Genomic DNA, 13,298 nt, shown 5'->3' on the forward strand with positions numbered 1-13,298 from the left:
CTCTTTCCACGCGTTGTAACCTCACAGCGTCTGTGTGATGGAATGTCATTATTATCCCATGGTAGAGGTGCAGTGAGTGAGGTTGGGAGGAGTTATGACTTGTCTGAAGAAACTTAGCTAGAGCATGAAAGAGCTCATTCTGAACCCAAGTTCCAGGTGTTTCTGTCACTGTTCCGTTGGCTTCTTTTATTTCTGTTATATTGTAACTACTAAGAATAAAGACCTAACATTTACTAAGTGCCTCTATGGGCCAGGTCACATAGTAAGGAATTGTACATGGATTACTTCAGGGAGAGCTGAGAATCCACTTAGGAGATGGGTCCTACTAGTATTTCCATTCCACAGATGCCTAAACTAAGGCTTAGGTGAGTTAACTCACTTCCACGAGGCCACAAAGCCAGCAGTGATGAGCCATGATGCCTGAGTCAGCGCTCTGTCTCCAGAGCCAGTGACAGGTCCTGGAACGACTGGCTGTACAGCAACTACCTCTCAATTCACTATCGGCGCCTCTCATTCATTTCACACGCAAGGCAGTTTTCAGAGGAAACGGCAGGAATTGTGTAGGCTTATGTTCACATGGGTCAATGGACTTCTTCCCGTCGTTACGCGGCTTGAGGACTGGTCTCTTTTATGACAATAGTCACACCAGATGTTTCACAAGTATATCACAGAAGTGACAACATAGATCAAAGACACCCAGTTAAAGATGACAGTGTAGAAATGCCAGGTTTTCTGGGAAGGGGTTGCCCAAGGGAAAGTATTGAAGATTGAGAGTTGATAGGAACAGCCCGTGTTCATAGTTGTGAGTTTACAAAGCCGCAGAATATTTCTGGAGGACATCAGCCTTCCAACATGAGGATGAACTTCATTCCCCGACATCCTGCCTAGCGCAGGATAGAGCTGTGATTATGTGGGCTGTCCTCTTCACGGTGACGGGGGCTCCATCGATGAGTAACGGGGGTGCCTCCAAAGGCCACGCTGACTCTCGGAATTGCTTGGAATTTCAGGTTCAGAGAGCTGGGGCTGGAGCACTGATCATACCTTGAGGCTAAAGGTAGTGCATGCTCTGAGGCAAGAAGCTGCAGCTTGGACCTGAGCCCTGGAAAGGTGCCCAGAGACCCCACATGGCAGAGCAGGCTGGGGTCATGAGCAGAGACAGCTCTTTACTGAGACCAGCTCCAAGACAGCTGGCCCCTAATAAGGAAGCAGAGTGGCACTCCCCACACCTCACCTCAGAGACCTTCCGGGTCCTTCAGCCTTCCTGAGGGAATACCGAGCCTCTGTGGGGCCCTGAGATGTCAGGGCTGAGCAGGTTCTAAAACAGAACTCTCAGTCCTGAGCAGCAGAAGATCAGACGAGAGTGAGGACGGCCCCAGACTGAACTGCCAGTCAGACTCGGAAATGCGCTCAGCAGCCAGGGCACAGGCTGGCGGGCAGCCACGCCTGACACTTTATTCCTTTGCTTCATGTCATTTACTGTAATATTAATACTCTCTGGTTACACATCGTCTCTAGATGTCATGATCTTGAAGGTCAGTGCTACAGTGAATTGCATCTCCCAGAAAGCCAAGTTCAAGTCCTAAACCATACCTGTGAACAGGACCTTATTTGGAAACAGGTCTCTGTGGGTGTCATCGAGTTAAAACAAGGTCATGCTCATTACCCGGGGGCTTAATCCAGTGATGGGGGTCCTCCTAAGAGGAGGAAAATTATACAGAGACATACTCAGAAGGACACACCGGGAAGACGCCGCCTGGCCACAGAGGCAGAGACGGGCGCCATGTGGCTGGAAGCCGAGCAGTGCCGAGGACAGATGCCAGAAGCAGGGCAGACCCTTCCCGGAGCCTTCAGAGGGAGCACGGCCCAGGCACCCCATGATCTGGAACCTTCAGCGTCCAGAACTGTGAGAAAACACGCCTCATGTCAGGCCTCACAGGTTGTGGCTGTTCATTACAGTGGCCTGAGCGTGCTAAAATCCTCTGTAGGATGATAGCGAGGCTCAGAACACCGTCCCTCCATAAAGAGGCAGCACTGCTAAGACTGGGCCCAGACCTTCCTCCTCCCAGTGCACACGGGGCACAAAGGGTGCTCCGTGCACTTCATGCGGCAGCGCTGTCTCGGCCCCGTGCTCAGGGATCCTTGACGATGGGACCTGGAGCCCTGCATGGATGTGGCAGCATGGATCCCCAAGGCTCCCAGATCACATGCTTGGGGCAGTCGGAGGCTCCAAGTGTGGTGCCAAATGCCTAGTGGAGGTGTTGGCACTTCTGGCCTTCAGAGTCATTCTCTCTGTGGACACTGGTAAGTCATCAAAGAGGGTGTTGCCTCTGAATGTCAGGGGCACAGCCAGGAGGGAGTGGGCCTCAGGAACATGGGGACCCCTCATTTAATAGACACGTGGCAGGCCAGCGCAGTGTGGGCAGCTCCTGTCAGCACCCTGGGGCAGCAGACAGGCTGGACCCCGTGGTCTGGGGATCAACCACCCTGGGAAGCAAAACATGCTTCCCACCATTCCATGCACTGAAGTGCCATTAACAAGGCCCTAGCAAGCAACTAGGCCCGGCCCGGGCAGGGCCACCACTTCTTTAAGCTTCAGAGCCAAAGAGAGCAGAGGCCCAAGGGAGGCACCACACCAATGTGAGAGTGTGAGTGTGCAAAAGAACACGTGTGTGTGAGTGTGTGACAGTGTGTGTGACAATGTGTGAGTGTGTAGGTGAACGTGTGGCATGCTGTGATTGGGAGGGTGTGGACCTAGGGCAGTGGCTCACGCCTGTAATCCCAGCACTTTGGGAGGCCAAGGCAGGCGGATCACAAGGTCAGGAGATTGACCTCGTGATCAATCTGACCTCGTGATCAATTGACCTGGTCATGGTGAAATCCCATCTCTACTAAAATACAAAAAAATTAGCCAGGCGTGGTGGCGGGCACCTATAGTCCCAGCTACTGGGGAGGCTGAGGCAGGGGAATCGCTTGAACCCGGGAGGCAGAGGTTGCAGTGAGCTGAGATCGTGCCACTGCACTCCAGCCTGGGTGACAGAGCGAGTCTCCATCTCAAAAAAAAAAAAAAAGAGAGAGTGTGTGTAACATTGTGTGTTAAGTATGGGAGAGTGTGCATGTGAGTGTATACATGCATAAGTGTGACCGAGTGTGAGTGTGCATGTGTGAATAAGTATGAGTGTGTGTAAGGATGTGTGTGCATGTGCAAGCGTGAGAGAGGGTGTGTGCGTGCGACTGCCCGTGTTGGGGCGTGTGCATGTATAAGTTTGCAAATGAATGTGCATATGTGTGGGTGTAGATGGGTGTGAATGTGAGTGTGTACATGTGAGTGTGTGTGTGGTTGCGTGGGCGTGTGGATGTGCCTTTGTGGGTGTGGATGTGCAAGTGTGCACCTGTATGCAGGTATGTGTGTGTGAGTTTGTGAATAAGTGTGTGAGTGTTAATGTGGTTGTGTACATGTGAGTGTGTGTGTGATTGTGTGGGGAGCATGTGTGTGAGTGTGAGAGTACATGTGTGGGTGGACTCTGGCAAATGGATGGGAGCCCCAAGAGGCCCAGGAATGAGGCGGGCCAGGCCGTGAATGCACCTCCAGCAGGGATGCCCTCCCAGCCCAGCCGGGCGTGGATGCTGCGACAGGCCTGCTCTGCCTGCTTTGCGTGGAGTGTGCTGCCACCCAGGGGAAGGCGTCCGGCCAACATGGCAGGTTGACATTGGTCTTGGGTGGTTTCTGTCTCCAGGTCAGACAAGACAGGATGGATAGGGTGCAGGGGCCGGGAGTCAGGGACTAGCCCCAGCAGAGAGAAGGGGAAGGCGCCAAGACCCCAGGTGCAGGCTCCAGAAACACCTGGACTATCTGTCCTCATCAGTGGGACCTTGTCCCCACTCCTGCCGTCTGAGGTGCTTGCTGGCTCAGGGTGTTTGAGGATACCAGGACAGAGGCGTGGCCTGTCTCCTCTATGTGTCCCCAAAGTGATCCTTACTGGAGATTAGGTCTCCAACAATGCCTTGAATTTAAGGAAGCTTCATTTTGTTGTGTCATCTGAAACTGCAATGCCACATTGAGGAGCCTTGGAAATTCATCACCACACTCCCTAAGATGCCGGTTAGCTACTGGAGCCTTTTGTAGGAATAAGGAAACCCGCTAACTGACTTTCCCACACATCTCCTGGTGCCCCAGGGTCTTTGAGCTCCGCCTGAGAGACAATTTCACCAACCTCTAGGACAACAAATTCATACATTTCTATCTTGCTCTAATTCCAAGAAAATGTACCATTTAAAATACAGTCAATTCTAGAGCACACTTCTCCTTTGCTCCCGGCAGTGACTGATGGTTTCGTTCTTCTCCTTCTTTCTTTAAGATAGTTTGTTCAGACTTGTATGTGCTGCAATACAGATTTTAAGAGCTCATTTGCATGGTGCAGCAGCTGCACCTTTAGAGGAGCATGATCCTGATATGTAAAAGGCAGTTTCTGCAGCAGAGCAGTGCTCCGCGCAGGGCCCTGGCAGCCCTCGAAGCTCCCGCTGCCGAGCTGTCCTGCAGGCCAGGCACGCACGCCTCCGCCTCATTCTTTCCTCTATGGAGACGGGCAGCTGAGTCAGGCCTGCCCTCCACGGAGGGATAAGCCCGCCATGCACTCCCAGAAGCTGCCAAGTCAACCTCCAGCCTTCTCTTTCCAAGCTCTAGCTACTCTGTTTCCTTCCCTCTGTGGAGCTCTCATTTCCCTACTGTCTAACCCGTGAGACACCAAGTGCCCCTCAGTCCCAAGCTGTCAGCTCTGATCCCTTTGTGGGGTCTTCTGATAGAAATAAACTAAACAAACAAGGCAACACCCACAGGGAAGAAAAAGTCCACAGGATGCTTTGGACCCCAAGCAGACAGGGATTGAGCGTGAAGGAGGGCACCTGTCAATAGCAGACTTCCTGCAGAGTGGCCAGAAGACCTGATATTGACAAGTGCCCCTTTTCACCTGGTATTGACAGGCCCCCAATGGAAAATAGACATTATTGCTTAGGCACTGATGAAACAGCATGCTTTGAAAAATAGCAATAAAATAAGGCGAACTCTCTGTTGTTTTCGAAGTTAGAATCTCTTACTACAGAGTCTAGGATGGCCATATTAGCAGAATATTAGGTGCAGAGGCTCACCCCTATAATCTCAGCACTTTGGGAGGCCAAGGCAGGCAGATCACCTGAGGCCAAGAGTTCAAGACCAGCCTGGCCAACATGGCAACACCCTGTCTCTACTAAAAATATATAAAAAATCAGCTGGGCATTGTGGCAGGTGCCTGTAATCCCAGATACTTGGGAGTCTGAAGCAGGAGAATCACTTGAACCAGGGAGGCGGGGCTGCAGTGAGCAGAGATTGCACCATTGCACTCCACCCTGGGCAACAAGAGTGAAACTCCATCTCAAACAAACAAAACAGAATACTAGCAGACTAAGAGATAAGGCGGGCCAGGGTGGCGGGCTGGGTGGCAGGCCAGAGCAGTGTCCAACATGGTGCTTTCCCGTCTCTGTTCACCCTTTTACCGTCCCCTTGGCAGCTCTCCCAGAACCTTATCCAATGAAAACTGAGTCCTCCAGCCCCAGTCGAGCCCTCTGATGACTGCAGCCCGCATCAACATCTTGACTGCAATCTTATGAAAAGCCCTGAGTCAGAGCCACCCAGCTCCACGGTTCCTAAAATCTTGAGCCATAGAAACTAAGAAGATAAATGGTTTCGTTTTAAAAAATTATAATAAAGACTGAGCATGTTGCTGTCCTTTAAAACTGTAGTATCTCCCTAATTTCCAAACCTCCAGGCCTTCGTAGGCTGTGTTAGTTATCCACTGCTGTATAATAAGCCACCACAAAAGTTACCTACTTCAAACAATAAACATTCACGGCCCCACAGGTTCCGTGCCCAGGACCCAGCCACTTAGGACCTCCGGAGGAGGCGTCCTGCCTAGCGCATTTGGAGAAAGTGCCCCATGTTATCTCATGAACCCCCAATTGGAACGTGGCTCTAGGATGCATGGGAGTGTCTACCGCTGCACACGTTTGCCAGGTGCTGGCCTCTCCATGGGTGTCTCAGGCAGTGCTGTCGGAATGCCCGTCGTCCCCGTCTACATAGGGAATACTCTGCCCTCCTCAACCTGCTGCAATGCCACCTGCGATGTGAATGCTTCCCGGAGCCCTCGCCTGGCACAGTGAATTGCTCCTTTATCAGTGTTCCCAAATCGCCGCAGATAGAGCTCCGGTGAAGCCCAGAGTACGTGCCAATAAAGGCAGAGTGTATGTGCTTTTCTTTCTAGCTAAGCTGGGAACCCCCCAAGGGGAGACCCTGTGCCGCATTTACACTCACACCCCCGCATCTGTCACTTGGGGGATGGCTGAGTCATATCAGCAAATGAATGACTAAGGGAATAATACGCGGTCAGTCTCTGAGAGCATCTTCAAGAGACATTTAAGGAAAGGGGCAGGTTTTCTTCCTAAGTGTTAGCTGTAGCCTTCAAACAAGCTCAACTTCCTGCACCTGCGTGTTTATATGCAGCTCTTATATAAACTCGCCTTGAGCTGGTTTGCTTGGATTCCAGGTGTTTGTGCCATCGCCCTTCTATGTGGTGTTCTCTTTTCCCTTGGCAACTTGGCCTTTTTGTTCTCTCTTCCAGCTCAAATTCATACCTCCCAGACGGGCTGCCCCCTCTCCTTCTCCTGACAGGCTTCCTTGACTTTCCGCCTTTCCTCAGGTGATTTATCCTTCTTTACATATTGTCTTATATTGCTCTCTGGCAGCTTTATGTGCCTCGTCTGATCTCTCAACTCTTCCATAAATTCCTGAGAGTGGTCCTATGTCTTCTGCCAATTCTGTCTTCCCTGCAGCAGGGTTCGTTTTTCTACTGAACATTTAGCAATTGTGTGACTTGATTGATGTTTTCAGCAGGTTCGTCTCTTAGAGTAACACACGCTACCTGCAGTGTAAAGAGGTGATTCCAACTGCATAATGTCCCTGCAAGTTTTAAAGAAAACAACAGACCTGGGATGTCCTAAGTGTGACACCCAGGCTGTGGGAGGTGTCAGAGTCTCACTGCATTCTGAACTGGCTGGGCCTGTCCAGTGGAATAGATTACAGATGCTGGTAGGAAAGGGTAAAGAATCTGAGATTGTTCTGCCGCTCTGTGAGAAGACTATATGTTTTTATGACCATTATCCCTTCCAATCCTATCACATGAGGTGTCCAGGGCAGCACTTTTCCTCTATGAGCAAACAGGCTGAGGCCCAGGAGGCCAGCGACTTACTCAGGCCATTGCTGGACTCCGCTCATTCCTCTGCACCTCAGGGGTCTCCTTCTGGCTGAGGAGAAGCAGGCATGGTAACACGGTTGATCTGTCCACCCACACTCTGAGGACGTCCCGGAACACCGCGAGCGGCAGGTGTGCTCTGTGTTCTGTGGGGTGTGGCCAGCACCAAAAAGGTGCAGGCAGGGCAGAGACTGCTCAACAGGAGGAAAGCACCTCAAACCTTGCTGTGGCTACCGGTGAATTCGGCTGCCACGGTCAGAAGGAAGTTTCCTGAGATGTTCAGCATTTAAGCAGGCGCAGCTGCAGACCCTGCATCAGGAAACCAACAGATGCAATATAAGAAACCCAACCGGATCTGATCAAAATGTTCAAATGTGTGCAAGTGGTAGGGTGCCCACAATTCCAGTCAGTTTTGTGCTTTCTAGAAGACCATGAAGAATCGAAATATTTCCTTCTGTTGTCTGAGCAACATAATTTGCACTAACGAAAATACACCTACATATATTTGCTAGTGCATAGCATACATATGTTTGTCATAAGTCGACTGCTTTTTTTTTAATTCACATTTGTTTTCTATTCAGTTTTATATTTTGTGTTGCATTAGAAAAGAAGGCACAGATACTGAAGATATATGCAAAAACACAGTGATTTTTTTAATGGGAAATGTTTATCCATTTCCATTTCATTTTGCGCGCTCGTGTTTTCCTCTGCCCTCGTTTGGTCCTGTACCAGCTCACAGCGGGTTTTCCTTCTGGGACTGGCTCAAGCGCCCCTATGCCAGGCGCTCGCCCAGGTCTGTGCCCAGCCAAGGAGCGGGTTCGCCCTCTGGAGGCTGGGAAGGGAAGGACGCGGTTCCCCACCTGCGCCTCCAGAACGGAGGGCGGCCAGGCCGGTAGACTCCACACTCACAGAACTGGAAGGCAACGCATCCGTGCAGTCTTCAGCCCCTGAGTGTGTGACAATGTGTTACAGCAGCAACAGAAAGCTAATACGAGCATTACCCAAGGAAAGACTTTTTTTCATTGACGAGATCCTTGGTAGACAGGGGGATTGCAAAACAAGGAAGAAAACATAGGGAAAAACAGAGCATGATTTCACCAGACTTATCTAAATGTTTTAAAGACAAGGTGATATGTGCTATGAAAGGCTGTGTGTGTGTGTGTGTGCGCACGCGCGTGCGCATGTGCCTGTGCGTGCACATGCAAACTCATGCATTCAACATCTGCTTCTAATATTCCATGTTCATTTAGCTGGAGTCAAAGGAAGTTTTTTTTAAAAGATAAGACTGGCCCACTCTTCAAGAAATTCACAGTGCACAGCAATAGGACATGGATGCAGGGGGCGAGCTGCATGCAATAGGATGGTGCTTTCAAAGAAATGAACAAGGCCATAGCACACTGCAATAGGACATATTATTCAGGGCACGAGTGTTGCATGCGGTGGGATGGTGCTTTCACAGAATTAAACAAAGGTGCCGTGGGGATAGAATTGGGAAACAACACAGCCTAGAAGGTCGGGTGGGGAATAGGACCCTCCAGACAGATGATGACAGGCGAGCTCAGGTTGGCAGTGGGTGGCTGTCCCGGCTGGGCAGAAAGGGCAGCAGGGAGAGAGGCTCAGAGGCAGGAATGCCCATGCTGGGCCCCTAAGGTGCGGCAACACCCTGTATGGCAGGGACTGAGGAGCGGAGCGAGGGGCCACTTTGACACTTCCCTGCCCTTTGGGGAAGTTCATCTATGGCATCTAACGCTCTTCCCAGGTGAGCTTTAAATACCCCTGAGACACGACTGCTGAACCTCCTGAGGGTTCATTTCATGTTACTTATCATGGGCTTTCCCATTTGTCCTTCGGTCACCCAGGAGAGTCTCCATCATCCCTGAACAGTTATTTAAGGGAAGAATTGTAAGGAGTTTTCCTCTGGGGGATGGAGAGCAAAAGAGTCAGGCAGAAAGAGAAAAAAGAAACAAAAGAAAAAACTTAGAGGCAAAATTTTTTTGAATGAACATAAGTCAGTGGTTATTTTTATAAGAATTACGCTAATTTTTTAAAAATATTGTGTTGAACACAATTCCACTTAGGGCCATTGCTAGAAAATCTCAGGACTTCAAGAAAATCTCACTGGTATTATCTGCCTGCACCCTCAAGGTATATTTATTTAAGAATTTGGCTTAAATAAAACATGAAGAAAAACAGCACTAAATGACCCCTGAGCAGTCTAAGGCAAGCACAGGAAGAGGAGATGAGAACCCATCCTGCATCCCTGCTGTCTCCCATGGGAACTGGAAACTAGGTGCCGGGTACCGAGCAGGAATGGAGGGACCTGAGCCCTTCTTTTCGTTGTGGTTTTTGAGGCAGAGTCTTGCTCTGTAACCCAGGCTGGAACGTGATGGCACAATTTTGGCTCACTGCTACCACCGCGTTCCAGACTCAAGCAATTCTCATGCCTCAGCGCCCCGAGTAGCTGGGATTACAGGTGCATGCCACCACTCCTGACTAGTTTCACATTTTTAGTAGAGATGGGGTTTCATCATGTCGGCCAGGCTGGTCTTGAACTCCTGACCTCAGGTGATCTACCCACGTCGGCCTCCTGAAGTACTATGAGTACAGCCATGAGCCATTGTGCATGGCCTGGGACCTGAGCCCTTCTCCACACCTGTGGCTGCTACTGTCCTGGCTGCCTCCTTGGTCCCCACTTACCTGAACATTAAAGAAAATCTACATCTCTCAAATAATTGAAAAAAAAAACTAAACAATTTGTCATATACCAAGGTAAACCTTTCCTCCACTATTACACTCGTGCTTTTTCCCTGAGGTGACAGGTGCACCCCCAGTATTCCCGTTTCACAACATTATCTTTGACAGGGAAGCACAATGCCCTGGGCCCCAGCATCCAGCAGATCTGTGGAAGGCCCTCCCACCTCCAACCTCCCACCTCCAACCTCCAACCTCCAACCTCCAACCTCCCACTGCTCGTGCTGGCTGGACCAGCTTGGGCTTCTAGTCCAGCTCTGTGAAAATGGGGGAAATGGGTCCTTGCAGGCTTCCTGCTGGAGCACGCAGGGGAGCAGAGCCGCCTATTGAGGCTTGCATGGATTCGGTGCCTGCCCTCAACTGTTTTCTGTCCCAGGGAGGCACTAACCCTGCAGTGGTGAAGTGACAGACATCTGGTCAAAAATTCAAGTCGATTAAAGGTAGGAGCATCCTCACAAGTGCTTACTAAAGGGCTCTGGAAAAATAAAAAACCTGGTCATGTGGCATTTGCCAATTTCATGGCAAAAATCCTCCACCGTGGCTGATTCCAGGCCCTGGTGAGCACACCGCTGACTGCAGACCCAAATGTCAATGAGGAAACCGTGAGCATTTCCCATGGAAACACGGGGGGTTCCTCCACAGCCGTAGTGTAGAGCAGACCTTGCAAAATAGGGGTTCAATATAGAGAAGACTTTAAAAAGATGAAAATGTTGAATTCACATTAGGAATTCTACATGCCAACATGGAATATTAATTGAAATCATTTTAAAATATCATAAACAAAATCAAGGAGAGAAATTATGTAATTTTCATCACAGATATTTTCAAAATTACTTTTAAAAAAGACTAACAACCCAATAAAAAGTGTGAAAATGACAATAACAAGATTTTTGAGAAACAAAAAAATCAGAGGATCCTTTACGAGCTTAATGCTCAACTTCACTCAGAGTAAATGATACAAAAATGAGGTATTTTTGACCTAGACTCATTTCGTAAGTTTAATAGTACACCTGTTGAGGCTGAGGAGAAACAGCCATCTTTGCGTGCTGCTCATGGGAATGTAAATTGCTACTGTTTTAGAGGGAAAATGTACAATATCTATCAAAATTTAAAATGCTACGTTGGGTGAGGTGGCTCACACCTACAATCCCAGCACTTTGAGAGGCCAAGGCGGTGGCTCACCTGAACGCAGGAGTTCAAGACCATCCTGGCTAACCTGGGAAACCCCGTCTCTACTAAAAATACAAAAATTAGCTGGGCATGGTGGTGGGTGCTTGCAGTCCCAGCTACTCGGGAAGCTGAGGCAGGAGGATTGTTTAAACCCGGGAGGCAGATATTGCAGTGAGCCAAGATCACACCACTGCACTCCAGCCTGGGTAACAAGAGCGAGGTTCCATCTCAAAAAAAAAAAAAAAAAAATTAAAATGCTGATACTCTTTGACCCATTCTGGGAAGGCACCCTACAGATATACTTGCATAGGGTTATTTATGGGAAGATTTTTTGTAACAGTGAAACGTTAGAAAAGCAACTCAAGAGTCCATAAAAGAAGACAAGTGAGAGCGTGGTACACACATAGAATGCAACACCTGCAACCGTCATGAAAATGGAGCAAATTCTACGCACGCTGGTGTTTAAAGACCTCCAAGGTAGATTCCATTAATAATAAAAAAGCAATGCCAGATGTGTGAATTGTATGCAATCTTTTGTCTAAAAAACTCAGGAAAGAAGAATAAAAATGTATTTATTTTATATGCATGAATACAGACCAGAAGCATATAAACAAATGATCGTGGCTTTCTAGGGAGGTGGGGACCGGCTCAAGCAGGAGGTAGGCGAATGGAACACGAGCATTTCTCAATGTTTTACTTCTTATGTATTTTTGAACCGTACGAATATGTTACCTATTCAAAAATTTATGTTAATAGGTTTAAAAAATAAATAACAGGTTAAACAAGTTTAGGTCACAGCTGGTAGATTCCAGACCTTAAATAGACCTACCCTGTATAATGCAACCTTTCTAAAGATAGAATCCTTTGTAGCTAAGTGCTAAGTGTTCTGCCACTCCTCTCATGATAGTAAAAGAGTCAAGAGAAGCATTGATAAGCTCTGGTGTCCTTGGAGCATGCCTTGTACGCTGGGGACAGGGCTCAGTGGTTTGTGTTATGTTGTATACTCCATGGTTATAATGCCCACTTCATAGAGGAACCTACTGAGGCATAGAGAAGCAGAGACACAGCCCCAGGTTCGCAGTTGGTTATGACAGAGTCAGTGCTCAGGGCCAGCCCACTGCACTGCAAGCCAACGTCCCTTGCAAGCTTTCCGCCTTCCCCGGAGACACACAGTCACCCAAAGGGCAACAATCCACCTTGCAATGGAACACTTAGTCAGGGACTTCTGTGCTCTGTGGACTGTTCATCTCCAGAGCAGTCGGCATCAGGTAGATGCTGGGTTATCAGAAAAGCCGAAGATGAAACCTGGCCCCCGCTGTGGACGTTCACTGCACCCCACACTGTGCGCACATTGTGGCATGTGTGGGGCAGACCTCTGTGTCCACTGATCGGTCCCTGACATGGTGATGGGGCAAGCCACGCCATCTGCCACGTGTATGTGGCATCCACCCGAGATGTTGACCCAGTCTCTGTGAGTCACCTTCTGTGAGCATTTCACTAGCATTCTATGTTCTTCTGTTCCACAGCGTCTGTGTCTTCTGCTTCTCCCCTCTTCTTCTCTCTTGGATTTTGTCTCGTTCTCCCCAGCCCTCCGCTGCTGCTCCCGATGGCTCCCTGCATCTCTTTCCCACTCTTCCTTTGCCCGCTTCCCTCTTTCTGCCCTCCCCCTGCTAGCAGCTGTGCCAGGCTCCTTAGAGATGGACCTGCTCTTTCTCCACTCTGTTGTTCTCCACAGCCTTCCATAAGATCGAACGTGGAAGAAACTGCCCATTCTGAGAATGTGCTTGATAAATTGAAACGCCAAGAAGCTCCCTAAATCCATGTTATTTTCTAATGGTAGCTTCTGTGATCTGTGAACTCTATGGAAAGGAGCTGGCTATTTTTAAAATCAAGAAAATTGACTCTATAGTTTAAGTAAATTCTATATTTAAGTAAAAACAAATATATATTTAAGTAAAACAAATTTCATATTTAAGTAAAGCAACTCTATATTTAGGTACAAATCCTATATTTAAGTAAATTCTATCTTTAAGTAAAACTGCGTTTATAAAGTTTTCCCGTATTAGCTTTGTCCCTCCAGCGACTCTAATATGTAAGTCC

Source organism: Sapajus apella, unplaced genomic scaffold (genome assembly GCF_009761245.1).
Source record: "Sapajus apella isolate SASKATOON/1434 unplaced genomic scaffold, GSC_monkey_1.0 scaffold60, whole genome shotgun sequence".
NCBI classification, from domain to species: domain Eukaryota; kingdom Metazoa; phylum Chordata; class Mammalia; order Primates; family Cebidae; genus Sapajus; species Sapajus apella.